At 38.2% G+C, this 25967-nt stretch overlaps 1 pseudogene; it reads right to left on the reverse strand.

Annotated features, from left to right (window-relative positions):
* LOC149241285 (OBERON-like protein pseudogene) overlaps positions 1-19672 on the reverse strand; it is a 39519-nt pseudogene extending 19847 nt beyond the window's left edge.
* Between the last annotated feature and the right edge of the window lie 6295 nt (positions 19673-25967).

Below are 25967 nucleotides of genomic sequence, written 5' to 3' on the forward strand. Positions count from 1 at the left end.
GATCTGCATTATGCTTTTGCTATTGATTGTCATCTTGTTCACTTCTTCTTGCTGTATCAAGATAACTTTTGGATGTGGATAGCTTTTGCGCTTGCTTCTAAGCTTGAGATGCTTCTTCAGAATATCCGAGACCTGTCTTGATTAGAGGAGAACGATGTACTTTGATAATCTCATCTAGAGTTTCAAATCCTTTAGCAAATCTGTGATTAAGGGCTTTTGTTTTCTCAATTTCTTTTCTAAGTCTCACAATTTCACATTCTAACTCTTCATTGTGTTTATCCTTTTCAGCAAGTTGGAATGTTAGAGTATCTATAATCATATTCTATTCCTCTAAACTAACTTTAAGTTTAGAGATTTCTTCATAAAGCCCTTCTTCATTTATAGCATCCAAGAAATCATCATCTTCAAAAGCCATCAAAAGTCTGTCATCATTATCTTCATCACTATTTGACAATCCATCACTATCTTCATGCGTGTAATAGCTCTTCTTATTTACATTCTGTTTTCTATTCCATCTAATAGTTCCTTTACCTTTGTCTAGTTTATCTTTATGAGGACATTTTGCAGCATAATGACCGACTCTTCCACAAGCAAAGCATTTGAAAGGAAACTTACCTCTGAATCTTCCAGTTCCCCGTTGAAGATTCTTGACAAAATTTGATTCTTCCTCTTCTTCTGACATATGTTCTGACTCATAGAAATCTCCTTTTCCTGAAGCCTTGAATGCAGCTTCCCTCCTGTCTGATGGTCCTCCTTTTCTCATTTCATAAGCAGTTAGAATTCCGTGCAACTGTGACATGGTAAGGCTCTGTAGATTCTGCTTTTCTTCTATGGTAGAAACTTTTGAATCAAACTTAGGAGACAAAGATCTTAGAACCTTTTCAACCAAAACAACTTCTTTTATTTCTTCACCCAAGTTTTTCATACAATTTACGATCTCATCTATATGTAGGAAATAGCTAGCCACACTTTCATCATTATGCATTCTAAGACTTTCATATTGAATTATAAGAGTTTGTAATTTTGCTCGTTTTACCTATTCATCTCCTTCATAGCTCAGAACGATCTTGTCCCATATTTCTTTTGCGCTTTTGAGCTGCATAACCTTGATGAATTCTGATTGAGATAGACTTCCTAATAGAGTATTGACAGCTTTTGCATTTGTTTCATACTGCTTCTTACCAGCTGCATCTGTAGGAGTTGCTGATGGAAATGTGTATCCTGTTTCCACAATATCCCAAACTTTTGTACCAAGAGATTGAAGATAAGTAGTGATTCTTACCTTCCAATAGACGAAGTTGCTCCCATCAAAAATCGGTGGCCTGATAGATGCTTCTTTTTCGTAGTTGCTCATGATGATAGATCTTCCTTCAAGCGATCAAGCTTTTCTTGAAGGACCTGCTCTGATACCAATTGTTGGAAATAATACTGAGAGGGGGGGGGAGTGAATCAGTATTATCAACTTCTTTTTCAATTTATACAAAGATTTGTAGATCTGACTATTGAAAATTATGAATTCCTTCCAGAGTTATAATTTAATTTATTCTTCAAATGTTGATCATTAATCTGTGTGTTAGAATCATATAACAGTAAGTAGGAACAGAAAAGTAGAGCAGATAGTCACACAAAAGAACACAGGATATAAGGTGGAAACCTAATGTGGGTGAAAACCACCTGCTGTAATATGTCTCTATCTTCTTTCAATTAGAAACTTACTTTTACAATGATTCTGTATTGGTGCAGTCTTATACCAGCATGGAGGGTTCAACCTACAGAAGGCTTCAACCTTCTCTCATTCTCCAGACTCTCCTGGAAGGGAGGTACAACCCCCTTAGCTCTTGTACTAGCGAAGGTCCTAGTACGTAGGTGCTAACCTACACAGGACTTCTCTTTTCTTCCAGGGACCACATTTCATAAATTTTCAGACTGGATCCATGAATATCAATCAAACATCAAATAGATCTGCAATCAACCAACTTCCTTGTACAAATACTGAATCAATAACTTCTTAGAACACAGTACCAGTAACCAGACACCAATTTAGAAGCCAGATCACAGCAGTAATAGACAAAAGCAACTAAAACATATTTGAAGAAAAAATCCGCAACTTCACTAATAGAAAACTGCGAACATCCGCAGTATTCACTTCCTTAAGCCTGCGGGTGTCCGCGCCTGCACTCTGTCAGAACCACGTATATTCACACCTGCATTGTGTTGAGACTGCGGTTATCTGTGCCTAAACTATGTTGAGCTTGTGGGTATCTGTGCCTGTACTGTGTCAAGCTTGCGGGTATTCGTGCCTGGGCTGTGTCGAGCGTGCGGGTATCCGCACCTACGTTGTGTCGAGACCTGTGGGTATCGATAAATTATCAGACTTCAATTATAACCCAGACCATCAGATTTACAGATATGATCATGCGCCAAAGAGATCTCACCCCATTAGTAGATTCGTCTTGTAATGTTTAGGTTTCTCCTTGATTCAGGTCCACTCATAACTCACCAACCGATCACCAGAATTTTAGATCTTGCTCTTCTTAAGATTTTCAACACATCGGTGCCCAAGCCAAATGATCTCCTTTCCTTTTTATAGTCTAGGCCTTACTTAAACCATGGTCCAAAAACATAGAGATCCAATACTAGGGACCCAATACCTGGGTTCAATACTTTAGATGCAAAACCACGGACCAAAACCATAGGATCAAAAATGTTGGACTAAATACCATGGACCAACCATAAAATTTCCCATGTGCGTGCGTTTTTCTGCATGAAAGTGCGTGTACTTTACGTCTACACTTTTTGTTTGGAGCACCTGCGTATATATACGCACCTTTTGGTCGGTGCACATGCGTATGTCCACACCTTTTGTTTGATACACCTGCGGGTACTTCATTTTCTTCCATTCTGAGAGCCTGAACTGTGATTTGCCATTTGAGAGAGTTGCCATCGAGGACAACACTTATGTCATCGAGCCAAGCTTGTGCCAAACCTGTGTCATAATTCCAACACTTTCTATATATAAATAAAGACCCAATATGATAATCATAACCTGACAATGTAGATTGCATGCACCCAACTAAATATGAATTTTGCATGCTTTTATTCATTCACAATATCTCTTCCTTTTCTCTAATGCAAATTTGAAATCCATATGTTTCAAACAATATTTTTGACAACATTCATTTGAAATGAGAGCGCTGATAGAACTTATTCTTGTCAGATATTCTGCTCTACACCTTGTATAGCTAGAACATATTGGATTGATATGAAAAGGTCTGCTCCTACTCCTCGATACTATATTTCCTGGCAACATCTCCATCATTGGATCATCATTTGTATAAGCATTTTCATCATCATTTCGACGAATGTTATCCTCACTATGATCAGTTGTGCTTTTGAAATAATGACTTGGAGGATATTCTTCATCTTCCCCTTCTCCAATGCTACTGTCATAGTCCTTAGAATTAGGACTAAATGGAAAATTTGACTCTATGTTTATTGGATATTCTTCATCATGTGCATTGCCAATGCTACTCTCATAGTCCATATAATTAGGACTACGTCAAAAATGTTACTCTTTACTTACTGAAAATTCTACATCCTATTCTTTGTCACTTCTACTCTCATAGTCCTTAGGATTAGGACTAAGTTCTTCATCTTGTTCTTCGTCACTACTGCTCTCATAGTCATTAGGATTAGGACTAAGTGGAAACTGTGACTCTTTATTTATTTGAAAATCTTCATCATGTTCTTCATCACTGCTGCTCTCATAGTCCATAGGATTAAGACTTAGTGGACATTGTGACACTCTATTCATTTGAAATTCTTCAACATGTTCTTCATCACTAATGCTTTCATAGTCCATAGGATTAAGACAAAGTGGACACTTTGACACTCTATTCATTTGAAATTCTTTATCATGCTCTTCGTCACTTCTGATCTCATAGTCCATAAGATTAGGACTAAGTGGACACACTTCATTCTTTTGAATTTCTTCATAGTGTTCTTCATCACTGCTGCTATCATAGTGCATAGGATTAGGACTAAGTGGACACTGTGACACTCTATTCAGTTCAAATTATTCATCATGATCTTCATCACTATTGCTCTCATAGTCCACAGGATTAGGACTATGTGGACACCATGGCACTCCATTATTTTGAAATTCTTCATCATGTTGTTCATCATTGCTGCTCTCATATTCCATAGGATTATGACTAAGTGGACACTGTAACACTCCATTCTTTTGAAATTCATCATCATGATCTTCATCACTGTTTCTCTCATAGTCCATAGGATTAGGACTAAGTGGACACCGTGACACTCCATTCTTTTGAAATTCATCATCATGCCCTTCATCACTATTGCTTTCATATTCCATAGGATTAGGAATAAGTGGACACTGTGACACTTCATTCCTTTGAAATTCTTCATCATGTTCTTCATCACTGTTGCTCTCATAATCCATAGGATTAGGACTAAGTGGAAACTCTGAATCTTTATTCATTTGAAATTCTTCATCTCCTCTTTCATTAGTGCTGCTCTCATAGTCCTTAGGATTAGGACTAAGTGGAAGAATTGGTTCTCTATTCATCATGGAATAATTTTTTCTATATTGATCAATATGAATAGAGTTGTTATGCGACGAAGATGTTGATGCTTCACAAAGCGAAACTTCATTATTATAAGAATTCATGCCTCTCAAATAGAAGAGGTTGAATGATACAAATTCAAACTCTCCTAATGACAATATATCTTAAAGAATGAAAATTTCCCTCCAAAAATTTTTGCCAAAATTTTTCCCTCCATAAATTTCATTTCATGTATTTCCCTCCATTATTTTCTTCTACAATTTATTGAAAAATTTTAATTAATTTTATTTATGAAATAAATCTTTAAAATTAAAACCGTAAACTAAATCTTTTACCTAAATTAATTTATTACTTAAACTATATAATATTTACTAAACAATTGAATGTTTCTTTTTGTTTATTATACCTTCTAACAAATTCATCCCACATTCATCGTGTTGTAAAACAATTTCGTAATATTCACTTTATCATAGTTTCCTATATTGCCATAACAAAATTAACATGTTAAAATTTATAAAAACAAATTTATCCCACATTAACCATACAGTAAAAAAATTCCGTAATTTTCCCTATATAATAAATTTCATTATTACTAATCCTCACATCACATCAAGGTTTTCCAAAGTTTATTAAAAGACTTGGAGAGAATTTGTGGAGCAGCTACATTGCTATCAACAACATTTTCAATAGAGGATTATCACATTTGAAAGGTCAGTTAATTTTTTTGCTATGAAAATTTTAAAATTAAATAAGTTTTATGAAATTTAAATTTTTTTAGTAGTTAAAAAATTTTGTGGGACAAATTTATCCACTACGTCCATAGTGGGCGTGGTGGGCCCGATAATTCTCATGAGTGGCAAGCTCGTGAGTGAGGGGCAGGGAGGTTGGCTGCCTAGCACCCCAACCCACCTCGACTTCTCAACGGCCGGCCAGAGTGGCAGGTCGTTGGGTCGTTGGGGTGGCAGGCTGATTCTCGGAATTGACCCACCACCCCAGCAGGCCGTTGGGTCGCAGGGGTGGGGCAAAGGGCTAGCAGCTAGCCCCCCATCCCACTCTAGCCCCATCTAACCCAACTCCGCCTTCCCACCCCACCCTACCCAACCCTGGTGGTGCCAGCCGCTCCACCCCACCTCGACAGCGCAACGGCCTGCCACCCTGGCCGACCGCTGGGTCGTTGGGGTGGGACAGGGGGGCTCCTGACAGGCCATTGGGTTGTCTGGGTTGGGCGGATTGCTGGCTGCCAGCCCTCCGCCCCACCCCCGCAGCCCAACGGCCCGCTGGGGTGTGGCGAGGGGCTGGGCACCTGTTCCCCTGCCCCACCCAGTAGCCCAACGGCTGGTCGGGGTAGTGGGCTGGGCACCAGTCCCCTTGCCGGGCTGCAGGGGTGGGGCATAGAGCTGGGCGCCAACCTTCCCACCCCCCCGCTAGCCCAATGGCCAGTCGGGGTAGTGGGCTGGGCACCAGCCCCCCTGCCCCATCTCGGCGGGCTGTTGGGCCACCTAGGTGGGGCAGAGGGGATGGCATCGCCGGGGTTGGATGGGGTGGTGTGGAATGGGGGGTTGGGTCGGGTGGCGCTGGAGTGGGGAGGGGGGCAGTTGTTGGGCCACCATGGTAGGGTAGGGGGGTTGGGCTCAATTGCCGACTGATTTCCATGGTGGGGCGACATGGTGCTGTATTTTTAAATTTCTTATTTTTCTTTTTTAAATTGTTATGTTTCACAAAAATAATTATCATTTATCATTTTCTTTGTTAATTTAAGCTATTATTTTTTTGTAATTTACTGATTTATATGTGTTTTTTTCAGGAGAATGGCATCAAACAAGAATTTTGTGAATATTTATGGACCAAAGACTATTAAAGGTGGATCTTTAAAAAACATTGTTGAATGAACCAAATCTGAGTTGATAGCTACAAATCTTTCAAGTGCCTCAAATAATAAGAAGATGATTTCATACTGGAAGAAATCAAAAGAAGTGAAACTTCTAGCAAATGTCTGGTATGTGAAAGAAAGAGAAAGCCAAGATGTATAGATATATCTGTTTGTTTATATACCTAACGATACTATAATTTATGAGGTGTTGGGAAAGGTCATAGACATGTGTTCGGTACCGAACAGTGAAGTTGTTTACATACTTACAAAACTGCCCATGTCACATGAAAGGATTAAATACCAATTATCATATTCATTGTATGACACGAGAGAGATATCTACAAAATTGGGTAAACAAATCATAAATTAGATGAAAAAAAATATCGTAGGTATTTATATTTATATTTGTGTTTTGCATTCTTGTAACTGCCTCATTATATTTTTATAACTTTGTTTGTATTGACATATAATATTTTGTTTGGCAGAATTTTGTTGAAAGTTGTTCAATTATGCTGGGAGGCATTCATTTCATAGAGCATGATATTATGAAAGTTGTCAACAGTTTCTACTTAGTGTCAGAGGAAGATATGGCAAACAAGCAAAATGTAGTAATTTATGATGCTACAAAATTACATCCAAGGATCAGAAAAAAATGCCTCTAGTGGATAAATCTAGCAAAGGTAGACAGGTTACTTTTGAAGATAAGGAAAATGAAACTGACACTAAAGAATATGTTGTCGTTACTAAGGATGACATTGGAACTGATGTTAGAAAGGAGAAGAGCCGTAAAAGACCAAAAGTAACAATGCCCAAGAATAAATATGTTCTAGTTAATGATGAGAATGTTATGAGGAAGAAAAGTAAAGTTGAACATTCTGAAGTAGTCATTACCAACAGTCAAGATCCTAGTGAAACTTCAAGAGAAAGTAGAGAAATCATTACACTAGGAGCTGATTTAGAGGATGGCATTATTAAAACAAAACAAAATGCCATTCGACAGAACTTGACAAAGAGAAACTTAATTGAGGGTGGTCATACATTTTAGCTTAATGTGAGACAAATCTATAAGGCAAGTGAAGGACAATGTAAATATCAAATCAGAAAGCCACACCACCTGCATGTTCACAACTTGAAGACATTGATGAGGTACAATCCATATGCTCATGTGGTTAATTATGTGCTTCTTGTTGATCCAGATCAAGTTCCCAACAAAGAAGCATTTGATAAGTCAAAATGTTTTGAATACAATTATTATGTGCTTCGGGGGAACCATTCTATAGAAGTTCAAAGACACTTGATGGAGGAATATCTCAGTAACCCACGTTTTGAAACAATGAAATGTATCATTTATGTTGGTTTATTAGATACAGAAGCAAAGTTAGTGGCATGGGATCATAATTCAGATAATGAATATAGGATGTCTATGACTTTCATCCAAAGCGTTAGATTTATTCATAGTTAATTTGAAGAAAAATGTGGTGGGGATAAGCTAAATGTTATTGTAGATTTCTGAAAGGAATGTTGTATGGAAATAGGCTATCAAATTGAGGAGAAAATAAACTCAAAAGTCGCAGAGTAAATACTGATTTATTCAGAGGTATTAATAACATTTTCTAGGTGGCATTTAGACTTGGACAGATATGGGAATTGATTAATGAGATTTTTAGCATGTGGGAGAACATTGGCATTAAAAACCAGAAGATCAAAAGGTCTAAACCATTGATATGTAGCAACAGTAAATCGGGTCCCGAAATGAAGCAGTTTCCATAATATATGACTATCACACCTTGGAGAGCATTGCAAGGAGTGAAGGATGAAATTTTTTTCAAAGAAATCTTATCTTGTGTGAGGTCATGGGAATTATCATTGGAGAAAATGTCTAAGGAATTTCAAAAGTACATTTGTTGAATTATTTTTATTATTTCTAGATTATAATTTCCTTTTAAATATAACATATTTTTTTTGGTATTATTTGTTATATATATCATTATATTAACTTTTTTTACTTTATCTATGCAACCAAAAAGTTTACATGAAAATACAAGAACAAATGGTTAAATTGTTGAATGAAGATAGTTGGGATGATGTTGTGTGCAACTATCCAGATTCAAGTTCTATGCCAACATTAAAAAAAAATTATCTTGCATTTAAAAAGGTATGTTGATTTATGCATTCATTTTTATTGTATATTATTTTTATTTTATAACTTACACATATATTTGTTTATTTTATTAAAGATGAGGAAGGATATTTTAGAACCTTTATTGAAAAAATTAAGATCTAAAGACTGAAGAAGCAATGTCTTAATAATGTTGAACTTGATCCAACACTTACTCATTTCATTTGGAATGGGCTTGACACTATTCAATATCAAGTAATATAAGGTGACTGTGAAGAAAGTGCTAAACTCATACCTAAAAGGGATTATGCCCTAGTTATTGCAGATATTCACCATGGTTTCAATATTCCAAACATTGACTATGATAGTGATCCTTATACTTATCAAGCTCTTAATATAGTGGTTGGGGTATTTCTAGAAGTCACACCATCACCATTATGGAGATTTGTGACATTTCATTTAGACACATAATTAGCAATGTTATTGTCAAGCTTCAAGGGTAAAACAGACTCAAGGATGCAGCTTACATGGTAAGACGTTGAAAATGTATATTTGATTAATGTTAAAAAAATCATTTATGTACAATTTAATTGAACTTTTACTATTTCATGTTAAGGGGAAAAGACAAATCTTCTTAACCATGAAGATCAACCATTTATAAATGATTGCGAGTTCATCCATATTGATAGTTGGGAAAAATATGATAGCTATATGTCTATGATTTTTAATCGGGTAGATGGAAAGAGTCATAGCCAAGTATTGGCTTATGATGTTGTTGTGAGAAAACTAACATATGAAGACAAAGAAGCAAAAGGAGAGATAGTTAACATTTATCAAAAACCACAGTTATTGATTAACTATCTTATAGACATATGTTCAAATGAAGGAGATTGGGTTATGGATTTATTTTTTGGCTCAGGTAAGTTTTATTATATGGAATTGAATTTCAATATCTTATTTCTTGATTTATATGTCATTGTACTAATTTACTTTGTTATTTCTTTTGTGCTCGATAATTAGGTACAACGCTAGCATGTTGCCTTCAAAAAGGAAGAAATTGCATTGCTATCGAAAAAAATCCAATATAGTGCAATTTTATTCAACAAAGAATTAATGCTCTTCAATTTCTTCCAGATGCAATGCAAGAAATTGGGTTGAATAAAGGGGACTTTAGTGAATCGCGTGTGGCATAAAGGCAAAAGAACCCCAACCACCATTACATGGAATGATTGGAAAGGAATACATTAGGAGATGTGCAGACATCAAAGGTCCATTAGAAGAGGAAAATGAGCAAAATGAAGCAGGAAATATTGTGGAAGAAGATAATGATGAAACTCTAGAGGATGAAGAGTTTGAATTACATGATATTGTTGATTAAATTTAAGTTATGCTTGGAAATCAAGCTCAATTTTTGTAAGTATTAATTAGTTATACATGTAAAGTTTTGACTTTGACATTTTATGATAAGAATAGGCATTCAATTAATGTTGTTATGTGTTCAATATTTGTATTATGTGATTTTCGCATTCATTTTTATGTTAATCATTATTTTTTGAAAAAAACAGTGATTATTATTATTTTTTTGACATGAATTTCATAAAAAAAATTATTATTTAACCATTTTTAGTTAAAATTTTCCTATAAAAATTGTGATTTTGACATGTTATTTCTAGTAAAAAATTACAAAAAATGATCAAAATGTGTAATTGTTTAGTTATATTTATGTTGAAAATGGTTATTTTTATGTCAATTGTTAAAAATTGTTGTTTTTTAGAGACAATTATTTAATGTGCATTGAAAACTTAATTAATGATGTATAAATATGTAGAATATCAAAACTTCAAAATATTGACCTTCTTCTTTAAATATGCAAAACAATAAAAACCTCACTAAAAAAAAATAAAAACAAGAAAATATGAAGAAGAAGACCACTTCAAAAATTGTATAATTATTTACATTTCATACACTAGAAAATTTAAACTGAAGAAATAGGTCTTTTAAAAAAAGGGCCTAATGCAGAATCGCCACTTTTTTAAGTTAGCATGCAAATCACTAACATTTTAAAATGTAATGTACATAAACAAATTTAAAGTGCCAAAAACTATGCTCTAAAAAAAATATGTGTGTTCTACATCACCCCTTTTCAAAATCGGGACACTTTTTTGCTATCTCTACAAAACAAGTAACAATATTAGTTCCCGTTTCAAAGTTTACATTGTTTCATGTGGACTAATCCACTGAGTGTTATACACGTTATCATCCCTTGTGTGTTGTGACTACCGCATCCATGTGGACTTCTCTGCAAGAAGCTATGAATGTCCTATTGTGTTGTGTGTTCCTTAGAGTTGGGACTTCTCCCAACTGACTTGGGACTCACTCTCACCCTCTCCCTCTACAAAAAAATAACTATTGACACAAGTAACACTTACAATCACCAGGCACACGAACCTCACTTCTTGAAAAATAAGAAGACCACTCTCCTATGCTGACAAGCAAGAGTTGAGGAAAATCTTTAAGATGATGGCAACCAGGCCATCATACCGGATGGGACTCCCACTCCAAACGGTCTGAGGTCTCGTTGGGACTTCATACCAGGGTGATCCCCTGAATGTTGGTGGGTCTAGCATTGTCAACATTTATGGTGCTAGAAGTAGGGCAGCCAGTTTTATATGGCTAAACATCCTCTCACACTCATTCATCAACCATCTAGTCAAGGCAGTAACTCACACTCCCTCTCACCTACATGCAACTCTGCAATTGGTTACTTCTCACCTCCCAGGATTGAACACAAGATTCCATATCATCAATTTTGCTCCCTCCATCCCATCACTTGCTAGTTCATGAAAGTATTTAGACTGATCCTAAGCATACAACATCTTCCATATGCATAAAGGAAGCAAAAAGCCACTCCTATAGGAGTTGTTGTATCCTCAGTGGAAGAAGCAGTCCTTACCACACTTGAAGCTCTGGCAGAAGCTATTGAAGACATAGGGTAACCTCCAGCATTCTGGCATGGTGAACAAGACACTCTTGTTATCTTAAGATCAGACTCTGGTATAAAAGGTAGAGGGGAAGGCAGCGAAGGAGGCAGAGGTGGAGACGAACCAGCGGACTCAGAGCCGGAACCATCATATTTTGAAAGAGAGGAGGAGGATGAAGAAGAAGAAGAGATGGCTGACCCAAATCTGGAATGGATGACTTAGGGACCCTTGGCTCTCCTGGTTGTTCTGCACAAGATGCCAAAGCGAGTGCAGAGGATGAACATCAAGTTTAACCTTGATAGTACAGTGAAGGTAGAAGATCACATGGACAAATTCTACCTGCAGCTACAGACCCTTGAGGTATGGTATGACGATGTAGCATGTAGATTGTTTCCATGTACCTTGGATGGTTGCGCAACTGCATGGTATCACAGCCTTCCACCGAACTCTATACAGAACTAGGGTGCATTCAAACGCATGTTCCTTGAAAAAAAATTTGATGACAAGACCCCTGCCATGCTACTCAAATAATTGGGAAGCTTGAAGATGGAGGGAAAAGAAAAAGTAAAAGACTTCATTTAGAGGTTTACATTCATATTGAACAAGTTTGCAGTGGACATTAAACCTCATGAATCCATCACCGTTGATTACTACATGTTCGTACTACCAACCGACATTGCGTAATTGGTCAAATGAGCTATGAAACCAACACTCCTCGAAAGCTGTGAAGAGGCTATCATTGTGGAAAAATACCTATGCACAATTTGAGTCTTCAAGGATGACAATCCAACAAAGGACTCCAAATATGCGAGCAAGAATTCCCAAGCAGTGGTGAGCAAGGGTAGAGACAAGGAATTAATTGATATTGAAACCCTCACTCACCTCGTCAAGAATTTTACCACCAAAGTGTTTGAGCTCAAACAATAGAAAACGAACACATATGCAGGCAACCATCCATCCAGGCAGAGGCAGGTAAGAAGCTCATCAGGCATCAACTAGTTCACTCCAAATCCTGCATAGAAATTTTTGTTCAAGGTCGAAAAGTGGGTAGATTCGAAGTTCTTCTCAATCCATGAACAACATCACCTCGAGAACTCTTGTTCAGACTGGAAGCGAGTAAAAAAATTAGTATGCAGTCATATACTTGATGTAGAAAATGGTATCGAGGAGCAGCTGGAAGACACTGATGATGATGATGAAGAGGTTGCACCTGATGAACCATCAAGTTCTGGGCATGAGGTGAATGCGTATCAGTGCTTGTAAACAATGCCGAAGACAAACACCAAGAAGTAGCCCCAAAAGAAAAATGATCATTACAATCTTAGGAGTAAAGGGGCTTCCCTTTCACTTGGGGAAGCACAAGAAAAGATGAGACTACTAATGAGGAAGGTTGATCCACCAACCATCCCAAAAAAAAAACACAAAACAAATCTAGTAAGACTGTGGCGGACAAGAATACATCCATGAGCAGCAAGTTGTAGAACACTCTGCCAGATGACACAAACATCTGTTCTACCCTAGACACCTCGGCGAGTCTACCACCTCTCTACTACAATATTTTTTATGACATGAAGAAAAATCGAGTGAACATCAGTTTGTTTGAGTTAGCTAAGATCCAGTGTCAGTGAGACATCCTATTGCGTGCATTGGGACAAACAGCAACAGGTAACGTAGCCTCTTCAAGCAATGCAGCAAGAACACCTCCCAAATCACTTTCCACTATGCTCAACATGCTCCGAATGGAAGAAACAAACTCAAGTTTCCTTCTATTCCTACTATCCTTTGAAATATTTAACTACAATGTTCACAACTGCTTGGTTTATTCTGTCGACCGCCAACGTCATGCCACTCTCCATTGCAAAGCAAATCAATGGACAATGGAGAAAAACATCAACAACGAATCATCCAACATGATCAAACATCGGTACCAGCCATTGGTGAATTGTGAGACATGATCATCCAACTATCTCATGATAGTCAAGTCCACCAATGCATCAACATAGTTGTTGTGGACATATTGAAGCATATGATCTACTACTTGGTAGAGACTAGTCCAACAATCTGGATGGATATTTTGCTACAGACTGGTCCCACATGTGGCTTTTGTAAAAGGGAAAATGCAACCAAATATGGGTATTATCTGAGAGGTATATGAAGCACAATGTTACCCCCCTTACCAGTGAGAATGAACCATTGGTATTCGCAGAACTCATGCTTGGCAACTGCATCCTAGAAACAACATTGGGGTGTTATCCTGCACAGCCAACTCCAACCCTAGTAGACACACAGTTGGGACTTCATCCTTTCCCAACTGATGGTAATGAAACATGTATAGTGCCTTGTACCAATAGTAGCAGTAGTAGTAGCAACAGTAGTAGTAGCAGTACTAGCATGCCAAATGGTCTGTGTACAAACAAGTCGTGGGCCATGGATTTTGATGAATTAGAGACACATGATGGCTCAAGGGCCCAGTGTATCTCAATCACCCAAAATAACAAAAAATGCATGATTTAAACTTCCTTGAAGTTCGAGTGAACAAACAACATTGCTGAGTATGAAGCACCAGTGTTGAGCTTACAAAGGACCATCAGCCTCAACGTGGTCGCACTCAAAGTGATACTACACCCTGTGGACAGTGTTGATGCTTTTAAGGACATAAAAATTGATGAAGGTAAGCATGAGTAGCCCCTAAAAACTACAACTGAGGACAAGAAAGGAAACCCCACTCCCAAGGGTGTGATTTCGCTCAACAAGCTCTATGATTTGCAGAACTTTTGTCGAGGGCCAAGACATAGCAGAACCCACAGGTCCACCACTATGAATGAATAGAGAAACCTGGGAACCAATCACGATCTGAAGACAGCCATTCTCGGTACAAACCAAACATCGCAACAGTGACCAGTATTTGACCACTTGATCAAACAGTACCATGATGTGTCTACATGGGCAGATGATGACCTAAGTACACACTACATGCAAGCAATCCAAGACGAGATTCTAGGTAATGGAGGAGCTAAGCCATTGCAGCAAAGGCTAAGTAAAACACATATGTCAATTGGACTCCTTATACAAAAAAACTTGCGTAAGATTTTGGATGATTGGATTACTTACAAAGTTCATCATCATACTTGGGTTTTTTTGTACATAAGAAATACGGGGAAATCCACTTATGCGTTGATTTCAAGAACTTGAACTACTCCCAAAATAAAAACAACTAACTCGTGCCATCATCTAAGCCTATGTTGCATGCAATATCTGAAGCAGTGGTGTCGTCTTCACTTAAAGGTATTTTGGAATACCACCAGGTTCCGGTAGTGGAACCCGGTGGACTTATACTTGTCCATGAAACTTGGCACACACACATGTTATCTGCAATCACTTGACGGGAGGGTTGAAAACCTTCTTGTCAATGGCCAAGATCTCAAATGTTACTTCTAGTAGTCCAGGTCATGCCCCATGCCATGTACATAGCCTGCTTGTTGCTCGTTTCTTTTCATCTTGTTTGCTTTTCTTACTATCTTTGTTTTCACTTGGTTTACATTTTTTTTTTTTGCTTGATATATTACTATTTTTGTTTTCGGAACAAGTGTTTCCAACTACTACATTCTGGCTTTTGAATAGAGTATGTGGCTGAAATATGAAGATACTTGTGACACTGCAGCACTTGGCCAATATTGTGTTCATCTTCTATGTTCTTGGTTATAACCTTCGACTGATGAAGTCTTGATGGAAAATACAAACCATCCGCGAGGAAATTTTTGGTCAAACCATGAACTTGTGCTCACACTGGGAAGCCCATGCCTGTACTCAACCTTCTGCTCTGTGTGTTCAAGCTTATCCAACCAGTAGAAACAAAGAAGGGGAAAATCAAAATGAGCAAACCTATGTTAGAGGTCTTACATGCTTCTATGAAGGAACAACCTCTTCTACTCTCAATAAGTTGGGATCCCTCTTCCACCCAAAAAATAAATAAGTGCATGTGCAGAATCCTCTTGTAAAAAATACAAAGGAGAAAGAAGAGAAAGGCTTCTTGCATAGAGACGTGAAGCATGCAACTCCACCGGGATACTGAATAGGCTCACTGGCAGTGGAGCAATGCATGTGTTCCCGCGTGAGTCCGTCAGGTACTATCCAGGCCTACTGGCAGTGGAGAAACACAAGCGCTAAAAACTTATACTCTGAAAATCTTCAACTCATGAACTAAACTACCCTTCACAAATTTGAAACACTATGATCAAGATAAACTTTTGATTGTGTTTGATTAAGTTGGAAAAAGATGAACCATGTATGTCCATGGGGTAAACGGGGAAGCCAAAGTAACCTGAACATCGATTCAATACTCCCTGAAAGACCAAGGCTCTGTGCTATCAATGAACCAGAATAGAGAAGTTTGAATTCTACCAGTGTGTCACCAAGTGTTGTAGTGGCTACAATGACCCTCCAAAATTTTGACGTGCACCTAATTTCGAAGCCTTCCTTGAGAGTTTCACTTGATTACTGCACACACTCGAGTTCACTTCGTGAGCTCGCGTGACTCTTCAGATTGACCTTGCTTATTCAATTCACCAAGTCTTTCATGTTGATGTCAAAGTCATGCTTGTGACCATGATCTGGTTATGCTCAAAGTCTTTTCTTCGTGTGTACTTGTTGCATTCACTATGAAAACATCGGTTGCACTCACACACAGAGTCATATTCATTGTCGCGCAAGAATTGTCACAGTCAACCAACGATCAATCACAAGTGTCATGCTTGTCACCTACATCATCAGTCAGACATGTTGTACACATGTGTCTGGATGGTTTGAGTCATCTCATCGTCAGGGCATGAAAGTGTGTGTTGCAAGATCACATATGCATCTTTCACTCATTCACACACTTAGTCATTTTGCTGAAGTTCTAACGACTAGATTCCCCTCTGACAGATGGACCATCACCCTGCCATCGACTCGATTGACTGTAACCCAGAACAACACAGGAGCACTAAGCAAGTCATTTCAAGCTACACTGCCTGCAAGAGAATCAATAAATCTCCATGTTGGTTAACCAGAGAATTTGACAAGGTAGCCACCCTAGGACTGACTCCCTTGAAAAATTGCACAGAGGCTACAATAATTTCCCACTCTGCTGACTGAGAAAATTGCGCAGATAGGCTGAACAGACACTCAGTGCCCGTCCCTGTCTCTCTGAGCAAATTGCATAATTTTTCCAGCTAGCCCCCCCACTATCAACCTGTTGCTCATCCAGAAAATTGTGTAATTTTCATGAGCAAGCCCTCTACTGCCTAGCAGTTTGCTCAGCTCAAAAATTGTGCAGAGATGATCAGTAGGCTGGCCTCCCAGCATGAGTGAAATTTCTCTCACTATCAGCTCCTAGCAGTAGACTGCCAGTTCCCTCCAGCATTTACATAGTTTCTACTATTAATCTCCCACCAGTTAACTATCAGTTCCCCTCAGGAATTACATAGCTTCTACTACTAGTGACCCAACAGCCAGCTATAAGTTCCCCCCAAGAATTGCGTAGCTTTGGTTGCCAAGCTCCTGGAAAGCTCCTCCAAAAAATTGTGCAATTTATGTCTGCCAAGCCTCCCTACATCCTAGCCTGTTCCTCCAAAACATTGCGTAGTTTTTCTTGCCAAGCCCCACTACCCTTTCATTCTAGAAACTGCACAGATTTTTCCTGCCTAGCCTTCCTGCAGCCCAGACTGTTCCCCTCACAAACTGTGCAGTTTTGTCCTCCATATGGGCCAAAACTTGCAAACAGTCATTGTCGATCCGAATTTCCCATCTCCATCACCCAGTGACTCCTACGCAGTTTTCATCAGCATTTCCCAGAGCCTCCATCCTGCCTCATAGCCTTGTTGCCTCTCCCAATCACCTGCATCCGAAATGATCATGTATCATGCTAGACTAGAAGGTTTTTGGATTTGATGTCATCTCATCATGAGTGACTATAGGAACAGGTACACAAACAAACATGGCATAATGATAAATAGGATGAATGAAGGGGAGCACATGCAAAAGGATAGGTTCACCAATGAACGGACAAATGATGTCTGGAAAGAGATGTGCTCACGAACGGGTGATCATGCAAAGATGTATTCGCAGACGGACGGATGAGGAAACATGCAAGATGTGCTCACAGACGAACAAACGAATGAACATACATCTTTCGCGAACAGACGAACTTGTCAAGCCTTCCAACATACAAGCAAGGAGCAACGTGCGAAACCAACATCAAGTGAACCAACAACCATCAAAGACTCTGCGCACTTTTCCATGCAGAGGTGAATCTATGACACACCATGAGGACATCCAACACCCAGCAGCACTGTAGCTCAACATGCACACTAGCAGTAGCACGAATGTACCAACATTGTCATGTCAAGTCATGTCATCCACATCCCTAGTGTGGGTCGTACTATCTATCAATGTGACGTAGCATGGAAGTCCAAGAGACCCACTTGTTGTACAAATATTCATGTAAAGTCAAAACGTCATGGAAGTCAAATAGTCATGAGGGTAGTTGAACAACCACAATGGTTAGTTTCACCCTTGGCTATAAATACCCCGTCATTTGTACATGCAAAAAGACTTTTCACCTCAACTCCTCCCACATAGCCAATAATGTATGTAATATTTTCTTTTAGGAGTAAGTAGTGGCTCCAACGCCCCTCACATGGGGTTAGTGATGTATGGTGTAACGATGTGTCTTGGAACTTTTGCTTAATTTAGAAGCCTGCTAATAGGCCAACATGTTTTTAGACATGTGTTGTAACTATTGTAATACTAATCTTAAACACTTGTAATGCATGTTGTTTTAACCTGTGTTTCACATTTGAAGTATTTCACTTTTTGTAATAATAATCTGTTATTGAAAATGTGTTGTATATGTCATTAATGCTCTCTCATCCATGGTGTCTGCCTTCTCGGACATCAGACATACCTTTCACATAAAATTTCTGTAACAACCGTTGCACTTGTGTGGACTAATCTGTTGAGTGTTATACGCGTTATCTTCCCTTATGTGTTGTGACTGCCACATCTATGTGGACTGTTGCGCCAGAAGCTGTGCATGTCCTTTAGTGTTGTGCATTCCTAGAAGAGTTAGGACTTCTCCCAACCGACTTGGGACTCACTCTTACCCTCTCCCTCTACAGAGAAAGAACCATTGACACAAGTAACACTTACAATCACCAGGCACGTGAACCTCACTTCTCGAAGACTAAGCAGACCACTCTCTTGTGCTGAAAAGCGATATTTGAGGAAAATCTTTAAGATAACGGCAACTAGGCTGTCATCCTGGGTGGGACTCCCACACCAAATGGTGTGAGGTCTAGTTGGGACTTCATAGTAGGATGATCCATTGAATGTTGGAAAGTCTAGTACCATCAACAGGACCATTTGAGTGACACTAATATCTAAATGAAAAATGGATTGAATCCCTATTTTTATAGAAACAAATAGTTCTACCCGAACTGTGTGCCCTAAACATTGAAATAGGTGTAAGACCACTCCTGCCTTATACAAGCTTTTGCAAAAAGGAAAATTCTTCCCTCTGTTGAAGACCTCATGTGCCTTCAAGGATCACCTAAAGCTCCGCTTCCAGGTCTTCTACAAATTCCTATGGTTTTTCACGCACTCTTTCTACAATTACATCAATCCCTCCCCCTCCTACAACCCAAAGTAAGATATGATCTGAATTTTCTACTATATGTCCCATTTTCTTCTCTAGACATTCACTTTCTTCCTATGTTTATTTCTACCTCTCCATTTCCTTCTTGTGACAGAAATGCTCTACTACCACCTCCACACGTGTTTTCTCAGTACGACATGTTTCCCATGAGCTTTCACTCTTTCAGGGAGACTCATGGACATTATTAGGATTTGAAATATAAACTCGTAGGTCTATTGATCAACAAAATTTAGACGATGCAAGGGAAAGAGAGGTATGTATGCTAGGAGTCCTGGATTGTTGTCGAGGTGGACAGATTTGTTGCTTTTTTGGATGAAAGGATGCTCCAGAGGATGTCCCATGAGATCTACAATCCCAACTAATAGAAAACTTGGAGAAAATGAAAGTAATGAAGAAAAACCTTGCCTCATAATCAGACATTGTGCACATGTAGAATCAGAAGGTAATGGATGATTTCAAATGAAGTTACTAGAATTCAATTATGTAGCTTTCGTACCATACCGAAATAAAAATAACAATAATATTTGATTGGCTCACCCTCCCCGAAGTTACACTAATTTGATATAGAAGCCAAGAGTTGTGAGAGTTTGCAAGATGCACCATCCATTAACAAAAATAAAAATAAAAATATTTGACCGACTCGTCCTCCCCGCAGTTACACTAATTTGATATAGAAGCCAAGAGTTGTAAGAGTTTTCAAGGTGTGTTTTGAGGATAAAATTAGAACCATATTAGAGTGAAATGGGTTGTTGCATTGGTTTAGGGGTAAAGATACTCTATAAGTTAAAGAAAACAATTGCAATGTTTACCTATACAAAATGTTTATGATATATGATTAATGATTTTTTTGTTGGAAATCGGAAGAGAAAGATAAGAAAGGAGAGGCACTGAGGTTTTTTGTAAATCAATCAAAAGGAAGGAAAAATGTTTGCTAATAGAAGGATTTTTCAAGTTTTCTCTTCAATAGGACTAAATTTTAGTTGGAGCTAGGGAGTTGGCCTCAAAAACATTGATTGAGTACTCTAGAAATCACAACCTGACATATCAAAGCTAGTCCATTAGTTAGATTCATCTTGGACAAAGTGTTATAGACATATTTGGGCACTGCAACCCCAATCTTATATGTCGATAAACCAATGGCTCTTTAACCCCTAAAAGTGTTGTTTCATACCCTAAAGGATCATGGTCATCTGATTACATCATTCCCCAAAAGCTCCACCTAAAAAACCACTCAAGACTGGCCAAAACTGGACCATATTGACTACTCCACTATCAGGGTATGATGCATACTGATTTCCATACTATCGAGGTGCGATGCATACTGAAGAGGCCTTCTATGGGGTACGATGAGCGAGGATGGACAAATGTCTGAGACAATTTGCTAAGTGGATGCTCATGGAATCTTCCAGAAACTTCTCCTATGACACTTGCCTCTCTGAATTCACCCAGGGATGAGTAAGATATCCAAGAAATCTCCAAGTGGAACCAAGAATAACAAGTGGAATGACACTAATCAAAAACCCAAAGATGACTCACACCCTTGCAGACATCTATAAATGGATCCCTCTTCTGAGAGATCTAGGGGCTGGAATTTTGTAATTTGTAAGGAAGTGCTAATAGTTTGTATTTGAGAAAGAGCATTGTATTATTCGGTGATCTTGCTTTTCATGAGGTGAAGAGGGCTTTGATGTTGGGAGGATGATGATGGATCAGACAGCTATGTTGTAATTCTCCCTTCTATTATTAATAAAGTTCTTTGAGTTTTCCTCCATACAATCGTGTATTTGTGAATGTTGTTATTTGTGAATGCCATTGTATGATCAATGTATTTTTTATTCTGCATTGTTTATTATATAATAGTTTGAGATGATTTGATGGTGTTTTGTTACTTTGTCTCTACAGGTATTCATTGAGTGGGATAAGTAGGAGAAGAGGTGCAAGCTCTATCAAGGGAGAAAGAAATCAAGCAAGGATTCAAGTGGAAGATCCAGGTTGGTCCCTTTGCTCCTCTCTTATCTATCATACATAAAGGAAATTGCAAATTGTTTTGATTGTTTATTTCTAGGATAGCTGCCAATCTTAGTGGGACTAGCAGATCGAAAAGACACTAGTTTCCCCGAAAACAAAATGGCGAATCTGCTGGGGATCGAATAGTTTGTTTATTTGCTATTGATTTTTTGTTTTATAAACTATAGACAGAGCCTAAAGTTAGCCAGATAGCCTTCGAACTACTCTTGCTCTGTAATTGCAAAGTAGATGAATGATGCTTCAGTCTATCTTCAGTTTAGTTTATTATTTGAACATTTGACTTATAGACTTTCTAGATGCCCTGTTGGTAGCTCAATAACCTCCCAAGATCATAGCCCTGTACTTTGCTTTTACTGTCCATAATAGCTCAGCTTAACTCACTGAATTTAGCTGCAAATTTGAGATAAAAACCCACCTAAGTTGCGCTCCCTGGCCCATCGCATTGTCTATCACTGGAAGCTAGTATGCATCGCACTTCCCAAGTATAGCAGGTGAGATGCATCCCTATTTCTGTGAAGCATAGGTGTGATGACTGAGTAGTCCTATTTCTTTCCTTGAAATTTGGGTTTTTGTCCTTGTTTTTAGCTCTCTTTAGTTGTTTTGCTGCTTATGAACAGTATCTCATTGCTGAAGCCTCCTTGAATTACATTGACCAACCTCCATTGATTAGGATTATTAAATGTTTTTATGTATTTGTCCATCATTTGCAATCCTTTGTTGAAAATTTGTGTAAAATAATCTGTCGTCTTGGTGCAAAATGTGTCATAACTGGTATTTTGTATCAAAAAAGAGAAGTGTCATTGAATCTTCCTTCCTTGGATAGTTGATTGGAATTTTTGTCGTGTATTTGATTTGATTTGTTGATATTTGAAGTGTCAAAAGCATTTTCTATTCGAAATTGAAAAGTGTCATTTAAGTCTTCCTTTCATTTTGAAAAAGAAATTGTCAAAATGTTGCTTTAAAGAAAATATTTCAGATCTATACTCAGTTTTCCTTTTTGGCATTTCTCACATTAAGGGAATGAAAAAACAAATACATGCATTTGCATTTGCGTTTATATTGTGTGCAAAAAATGATTTAGGAAAAGTTCATTTAGTGTGTTCCTTTTGCTCTCTGTTTGAAAGAATCGTAATCTTCTTTCCTTAGTAGCTAGGATTTTCATAGCTAAAAAATAAACAATGATTGTTTATCATTTTAGATTGTATATTTAGGAATTTTACATATACATCACGCGGTGAACCTTGAAAGGAAAACTTCTAAGCAAGATAAACTCTAAAATAAATTTCAATGAACTTAACAATGCTTTGGAACCTAACACAACACATCTAGAGGTCTAGGCTATAGACATGTTCGACGTCATAAAATCTAGTAACTATCATTTTCATCGAAGGTTGGGTGATTCCTCCTCTTTCATACGACAAGTGCTAGCACGGACTTGTGCTCCCCACACTGTCGAGTATATATTGGGAGACCATAATAGGCTTATATCCTTTATCCATAGGAAGCTGTGTCTGCCTCCCTATCGATCACAATGCACTGAACACAACATTCCAGAAGATTAATTGCCGTACATAAGTACTTGGTAATTTCTCTTTAATTTATCACCAAGGTGTATTTTGTAGTTTTGCAATTGGTTTGGTAATCCCTCTGTCTATATTTCCAGAGTAGTCACTTTCGTTCCTTTTCGACTCCTTAAAAGTAAAGGTCCATCTGAGCACTTGTCACTTCAAGCTCATTAAAAATAGAAGGGGACTAGAGTCATCTTTAGCTTTATCCCGACTCTTAAAAATTGAAAAAACAATGTTGTGTCAAAGTGTCATTAAAATTTATTTAAATTCGGAATAACATCCATGTTCCTTCATTGGTCTTAGGTTGAGATAATGGAGTCCACCAATCAAGGAATCCCTTTGGATGGGATTCCTAGTCCTTTTACATCTTGGGGAAATATTGGTGCACCTCATATGGCCACTTTGCCCCTTCTGGGACATACTATTGGCCTGCCAGTATGGCTATTCTCAGCCTCTGTGGTTCAAAATAACGTGATTCCTCAGCAATCGAATCAACAATCAATTGATGTTAAAATTGACCCCTCACCTTCTTCTTCGTTTGTTTCTCCCTCCCCTTCTTCCTCTTCAGTTGGTGAAAGTAGCGATGCTAGTAACCGGGAAACTGAGAAGAAGAAGAAGTCAGTTAAGCAAGGGGGCAACCAACCAACCATAGGTTTGGATACATCATCTGGTGAAAACCTGCGCACTAAATCTCCTAAATATCCTTGTGTAATTTGCAAAGGAAACCATTTTCATTGAGATTGTCCATGCATTCCTCGAATCTTGATAGAATGGTCACCTTGTTGTAGCTCTAATACCAATTGTTGTAGCTCTAACCCAAAATATTATAGATATGATATAAAGATAGAAAACAATGCAAATAAACCCAGAAATAATATGAAATGATTCTTTATTGATCCAACCCTTATGGTAGGGCAACACCATACATTCACTCCTTAAGGAAGGAGAACACTCCACAAGCCATATGCTTGTTCATACAATATTCCTTCCCTCTTTCCATGTGGAGTCTCTAGCCTCTATATAGGCCTCATACATACAATACCATGGGTCATTACCATGGTTCCCTCATACCATCAACTAATACCATGGGCCCATTACATTATTACTAACTACTTGTGGTCCCTTACATGATGTGGGTTAACCAGCTTATTTATTACTATGGCCCATCCCATTATTACATTATTACCTTGGATACCTCCCTTGGTACCCCATATTATCCCCCCTAGGTATATAACATTCCACCCCCCTAAGCATGTTTCATCCCCGAAACATGGGAAGAACACAAATAATAAGATCTACTCAAAAGAGTAGTCCACTGGTACCATGCACGTGCATCTAGCCATCCAAGAGAAAGGTGAACCCTCGACCTCGCGGGTGCCTCGCTCGCTTGAGATGGAAGTTGACCGTGGTAGCTCTTCTGTGTGGATGTGTAGTAGGTGGATCTTCGCTTCTCTCGATCTATCATGCGGGGGTTTTTGTCCATGTGGCTAATTGGTTGCCATCTTGATGGTTGTCTTGCGGGGTGATGTGGGTGATGATATGTTGAAGTTTTAACCCACGATGGCTTTTTCTTTACTTCACCCTACTGTGGTGGCTGTTGTGGTGTCTTCTTTTTCAATATGACTTCAACCACTGAGCCCTCCTCTGATGTATCATCACCTGTAACCTTTTCTTCTTCAGCCTATGTTTGTGTTTGATTGTTGATCATCAAAGGCTCATCATTTGATATGTCAGCCCCTGGAACATCTTTTGCTTCAGCCTCCATGTGCTCTACCTGTTTATGGATGGAAATATCCTGTAATGTAATTTTCTTCTTTTTATACCAGAGCTTCAGGAATTTGTTGTGGTGTCTTCTATCTAGATCTATTGCCAGAGAATTTGTTGTGGTGTCTTCTTTTTCAATATGACTTCAACCACTGAGCCCTCCTCTGATGTATCATCACCTGTAACCTTTTCTTCTTCAGCCTCTGTTTGTGTTTGATTGTTGATCATCAAAGGCTCATCCTCTGATATGTCAGTCCCTGGAACATCTTCTGCTTCAGCCTCCATGTACTCTACCTGTTTATGGATGGAAATATCCTGTAATGTAATTTTCTTCTTTTTATACCATAGCTTCAGGAATTTCTTCTGCACATTAATATTGATAGTACCCACTAATTCCATCCAAGGGTATCCCAAATAGATATTATGTTGTGGTAATCGAGTTTTAACCCACGTAAGCGAGTTTTATCTAGAACATCTTCTGCTTCAGCCTCCATGTGATTTTTCTTTTTCTTATCTAGAACATCTTCTGCTTCAGCCTCCATGTGCTCTACCTATTTATGGATGGAAATATCCTGTAATGTAATTAGCTTCTTTTTATACCAGAGCTTCAGGAATTTGTTGTGGTGTCTTCTATCTACATCTATTGCCAGAGAATTTGTTGTGGTGTCTTCTTTTTCAATATGACTTCAACCACTGAGCCCTCCTCTGATGTATCATCACCTGTAACATTTTTTTCTTCAGCCTCTGTTTGTGTTTGATTGTTGATCATCAAAGGCTCATCCTCTGATATGTCAGTCCCTGGAACATCTTCTGCTTCAGCCTCCATGTGCTCTACCTGTTTATGGATGGAAATATCTTGTAATGTAATTTTCTTCTTTTTATACCATAGCTTCAGGAATTTCTTCTGCACAATAATATTGATAGTACCGACTAATTCCATCCAAGGGTATCCCAAATAGATAAGAATAACAAGATAGAAATAGATAGAAATGCTTCTTTATTGATCAAAACCCTTAAGGTAGGGCAACACCATACATTCACTCCTTAAGGAAGGAGAACACTCCAATTGTTGTAGATCTAACCCAAAGATATATGATAATAGAAATAACCCCCAGAAACCTTTATAATAATAGAAATATTTAAGTGAAATTACCAGAGCTTCAGGAATTTGTTGCGGTGTCTTCTATCTAGATCTATTGCCAGAGAATTTCTATCTAGATCTTTGGGTTAGATCTACAACAATTGGAGTGTTCTCCTTCCTTAAGGAGTGAATGTATGGTGTTGCCCTACCTTAAGGGTTTTGATCAATAAAGAAGCATTTCTATCTATTTCTATCTTGTTATTCTTATCTATTT

Source organism: Pinus tabuliformis, chromosome 8, assembly GCF_031772625.1.
Source record: "Pinus tabuliformis cultivar Carrire ecotype Pingquan chromosome 8, CPIR1, whole genome shotgun sequence".
NCBI classification, from domain to species: domain Eukaryota; kingdom Viridiplantae; phylum Streptophyta; class Pinopsida; order Pinales; family Pinaceae; genus Pinus; species Pinus tabuliformis.